This window comes from Herpailurus yagouaroundi, unplaced genomic scaffold, assembly GCF_014898765.1.
Source record: "Herpailurus yagouaroundi ecotype Mexico unplaced genomic scaffold, PumYag 161, whole genome shotgun sequence".
Classification (NCBI taxonomy): Eukaryota; Metazoa; Chordata; class Mammalia; order Carnivora; family Felidae; genus Herpailurus; species Herpailurus yagouaroundi.
The window spans coordinates 3,967,257-3,972,236 of record NW_024412402.1 but is presented as its reverse complement, the minus strand read 5'-3'; the positions used below and the strand labels follow the sequence as shown (position 1 = coordinate 3,972,236).

The following is a 4,980-nucleotide window of genomic DNA, read 5'->3' as shown; positions in this document are numbered from 1 at the left end:
GATCTCTAGGAACTTATTCATCTTGAATAACTGAAATGGAATACCCGCTGATTAGCAACTCCCTCTTCCCCCTCGGCCTAGCCCCTGGCAACCACCATTCCATTCTTTGCTTCTATGCGTTTAACTATTTTGGCACAACACTCGTGGACATGGACTTGTACAGTGTTTGTGCTTCTGTGACTGACTTTTTCCACATAGCATAATGTCCTCGATGGATAAAGAAAATGTGACCTATACATACAATGGTTACTCAGCTTTAAAAAAGGCAGTCCTACAGGACATGACAACGTTGACGAACGTGACCATTCATTCACTGAATATATGTTATTCAGTGGCAACTCTGGGCTAGGCAGGCATCAAGAGTTATTACAGATTTCTGCTTTGAAGTAGTTTGCTAGTGCAGTGATCTCTTTTCAGTGTGAGTGTCCATCCCTCTACACGTATATTTAGTTATTTATAAATCGTATCCCTGAACTCCTCTATGAACATAATATCCATTATAGAACGGTCACAAGAGAAATTTAAAAGATGAAGTAAATATAAAACATAATATTTTAAAGCATTGTTTCAGTCATTAATATAATAAAATTCTTTTAACTTTATTAATAATTAAAGTTATTTGTTACTGATAAATAATAAATAATAATAAATAATGTTTAGAAGGAGAAATATTATTGAATATATCTAAATTGATTTTTAGTATATGTGCTGCCGAAGCGAGCACCTAAATTGATTTTTAAAATCTTTGTGATTCTCCAGGGATGCCTGAGTGGCTCAGTCGGTTAAGCGTCCGACTTCGGCTCAGGTCACGATCTTGCAGTTTGTGGGTTCGAGACCTGCGTAGGCTCTGTGCTGGTGGTGTGGAGCCTGCTTGGGATTCGTTCTCTCTCTGTCTGCCCCTTCTCCTGCTTGTGCTCTCTCTCTCAAAATAAATAAATAAACTTAATAAATTTAAAATAAAATAAAATAAAATAAAATAAAATCAAATAAAATAAAATAAAATCTTTGTGATACTCCAAGTTGAAGATCTGGGTCTAAGTTCTATTGTTTAGGTACTTGGTTTGAATGGATGTCATAGCTGAAAAAGACATCATACCAAGATATTGAGATCCAAATAAAAATAGTAAATCATTGGCTGTGCTAAACAAATTAAAAAATCATTTCATAACTGCTTCCATCAATTTTGCAAAGCTTTATTTGTAAATCTGGCTGGTAAATTGCCATCCTAGCTGACATCAATCAGTCTTATAAACTCACTGAGGGGGCTGCCTTTTTATATTTTCAACACACTGAGTTAAAAACACTCAAAATCTTTATCTGGAAAATTCTTAAACGAGCTAAAACATTCTGCTTCTACTTAAAAAAAAAAGTATGAAGACAGTTTTCATAGGTGACACACACCTAAATCATAATTGTCAGCAACAATAGCCCATGATGATGGATATATTCCTCAACATCTACTAAACTTCCACTTTCTAAATGTTTTCCCCATTGCATGAGCTTATAAAAGCATCATTAAAATGTCATCTTTGTTTTGATGGGCTGGTTAAATGTAAATTATGTTCGTTACTTAAAAAATATCTGAGGCGCCTGGGTGACTTGGTTGGTTGAACGTCCGACTTCGGCTCAAGTCACGATCTCCTGGTTCATGAGTTCAAGCCCCAGGTCGGGCTCACAACTGTCAGCCCAGAGCCCACTGCGAATCCTCTGTCCCCCTGTCTCTCTGCCCCACCCCTGCTTGCACTCTCTCAAAAATACACGAAACATTAAAAAATCTGCAGGTAACATATTTTGCACAGTAAACTTAACCAAAAAAGAATAGCAAGTTTAGGTAAAAAATATCCACAATTCATGTTTCAGTCTGACAGTTCTTTGGAGTTTTAGCCGGGAGATAATCAGTGATTCTCTTCATGGTGCAAGAGTCCCATCCCACTATAAAGCTTGCGTCACTGCGAGGTGCTTACTGTGTCCGTAAGGTTAATCACACAGATGATCATCCTGTAAAACTCACTATGTTGCAATTTGATGGAAGTGAATGAACTGAGCAAAGGCACCACCATCAACCTTTCTCCCATACAGGACGTCCTCGTCTCTCTGGGGACACTCTCAGACCCACGTGTCACACAGTTTGGGCACCAGCCTTAGTCCATGCTGAGGTAACAATTCACTCATGAATGAGCACTGAAAATCAAGTGTTCTAGGAAATCTTCAGTCTGAGGCAAACAGGGACATCTTGTCCCCTTAGTTCACATATTCAATCCAAGTAGATTTCATTTCTTTTTTTCTCATAAATGAGTAGTTTCTTTCTATACCCCAATGGATTGTCTCTTGTGATACCTAGGATATACACACCCCACTTTGGAGCTTGGATTAAAGAGTCTTGCTTGCTGGAGTTGTCACTAAAGCCCCCCCCCCCCCATGGGGACCACCCGAGGGAAGCTGGCTGTGGCCTGAAGAACCTTGGCACTAGAATGACCCCTGCAGGGCTGAAAAATCTGCTTATCCCAATGATAGGGTGTAACTGAGCCATGACTAATGTCTTTAGTTGCGGTCTTAAAATTCTATCTATTTCTGTGAAACAAGCTGGTGGTGTCTACAGTGACTCAGGAGGGCTCCAGAGAGGTTGTAACTAACTTCTGATAAATGAGACTGGAGACTCTTGCCTCATATGCCACATGCAATAAACAACATGTATGTGCCGGGTACTGGGCTACTTGTTGGGGAATTTAAAAAGTCAGGCATAGCCCTTATTACAAGCCACTCAGGGTTAGCGGAGCAAATGGAAGGTTATTAACGTCGTGAAATGAGTGGTAAGTATAAACCCAGGTGCTTTACGTATCTCACATTTACTAGTAAAGGTGTTGCCACTATCTCATTTAATCCTCACAAAAAGCAACTAAGGAAGGCACCATTTTAACTCCTGTTTATAGGGAGAAGAAACCCTTAAAGAGGTTAAGTAACTTATCCAAGTTCATCCTCAATTCATCCAGCAAGTATTACTGTTTGCCCTGTGTGTAAAGATGGGTGAAGAAGAAGATACGGATGAAGACGTGTGGTTGGTTGGAATGTTCCCACGTGGACTACCTCAGATTGCAATCACTCAGGGGTCTACATATTGGGAGAATCTCCTGGTCAGCACTGAATCCAGAATGGATGTGCAGGGAGAAGGGCATCATTTTAGGTCAGCCGGCTGGTGGCTGTTTGACCTTGAGATCTAGAATCTTGATGGTTAGTGGTGTCCCCCTCCAAGTCCTATATGCTCTCACGGTGCTAATTATCTATGTGCCAATATCCAAACCCTCCCGTTTTGCTACTAAGCGAGGTAATATCATTTGGACCTGCGGTATACACACAATACAGATAGAAAACTGAATGGATGTAGATTTACAAAACAAAATATATTTAATGGATTACACAGACTGTAGCCAGAAGTCTTACCTTTTCGTACTTTTGTGGTCTCTCTGAAAGTTTGTCCTTCAATGGACCTGTAGCCAACGGGTGTGTCCCCAGAGGCGGTTTCTCAGGTGTTGTGATTTTCAAAGTTGCTGTCGAGATTCTGAGTCTGCCACGCCACCTGTGTGCCTGGGTTGTTTTCCTCTGTCGAGGGGAGTATCATTTGCCCATTTCTGAGGGTGAGGAATTTTGAGAATTAGTTGATTGTAGCTCCAAAGCGCTCCATGCGCACTTATGCTTGGGTGCTTTCCAAATCGAGGGACGTGATGATGGTAGCTCTGTATTCATTATGCTCCTTTTTTGCATTCCTTTTGATATGTTAGCCACCCATTTAACAGGTGCTTTAGGGAGTCCAGTTCTGTTACTCACGTCTGACACCATCACCTGGAAATAGCTCGGATCCCACAGGTGACGGACTCAGTCCCACGAGACCGCAGCCCCCGTGATTATAGATTGGGGGTTCCAATGACCTCCTCCTCAGTTTCCATTAACTTGCTAGAGTGGCTCACAGACTTCAGAGAAGCATTTTACTTAAGGGCCAGGCCAGTGGGGGGGGGGGTTCCCGGGGCAAAGGATGGGAGAAAGGGAGCGGTGCTCCCCTGCTCTCTCCCACGCACACTTCTCTCCAAATCTCTAAGTGTTCACCAACCCAGGAGCTCTCTGGACCCCACCCTTTTGGGTTTTTATGGAGGCTCATTACACGGTCACTGATTGACTTAAATCATCCGTCCTGGCGATCAGTTCAATCAACCTCTGGCCCCTCTTCCCTCTCAGGACTATCTAGCCTCAGTCGGCAGGTTGGTTTCTCTGGCAACCAGCCCCTCCTCAGGTTACCCAGGGGCTCTCCTAAACCGCTTCATTAACAAAACATCTTTATCCCCCTGGTCACTTAGGAAATTCCAAGGGTTTTAGGAGCAGTGTGCTAGGAACAGGATGAAGACCAAATTTCTATTTCTTAAAAATCACAATATCGTAGTGAGCAGCTACCATGTTCAGCCAAGGTGCTGACACATTTCCTAAATCTAGAATTCCTCGCCTTTCTTTTTTGTTTCCTGACATCGTTAACATAAATCAGAATATCTAAGGGGCTGAAATTAAATGGGTTAAACACCTTGGTAAATTTCAACACAGAATTCAGTTCTGGCAAATTATTCATGAGAGCACCCTGTTCTGTAGATCTGATTTAAAAATGCCTTTCTGGGGCGCCTGGGTGGCTCAGTCGGTTAAGCGTCCTACTTCGGCTCAGGTCATGATCTGATAGCTGGTGACTTGGGAGGCCTGAGTAGGGCTCTGTGCTGACAGCTCAGGGCCTGGAACCTGCTTCAGATTCTGTGTCTCCCACTCTCTCTGCCTCTCCCTTGCTCTGTCTCTGTCTCTCTCAAAAATAAACTAAATTAAAAAAAATGCCCTTCAGAGGAAGGAATGATGTAGTCGGTATGAAGTTTTTATGAGATAATTTGAAACAGGTATTTCTCTTTATTCTGAAGGGGATCCTCTTTTGTTTTTCCAAATCTCTTAGACTTACAG

General features: G+C 42.1%; 1 long non-coding RNA gene across 1 annotated transcript in view; it reads right to left on the bottom strand.

Annotated features, from left to right (window-relative positions):
• Nucleotides 1-4,980, bottom strand: part of LOC121035365 (uncharacterized) — a 7,250-nt gene that overhangs the window by 1,942 nt on the left and 328 nt on the right. Inside the window, exon 2 of the long non-coding RNA XR_005792850.1 lies at nucleotides 3,439-3,626. This is a non-coding gene — a long non-coding RNA (uncharacterized LOC121035365). The remainder of the gene's footprint in view (nucleotides 1-3,438; nucleotides 3,627-4,980) is intronic.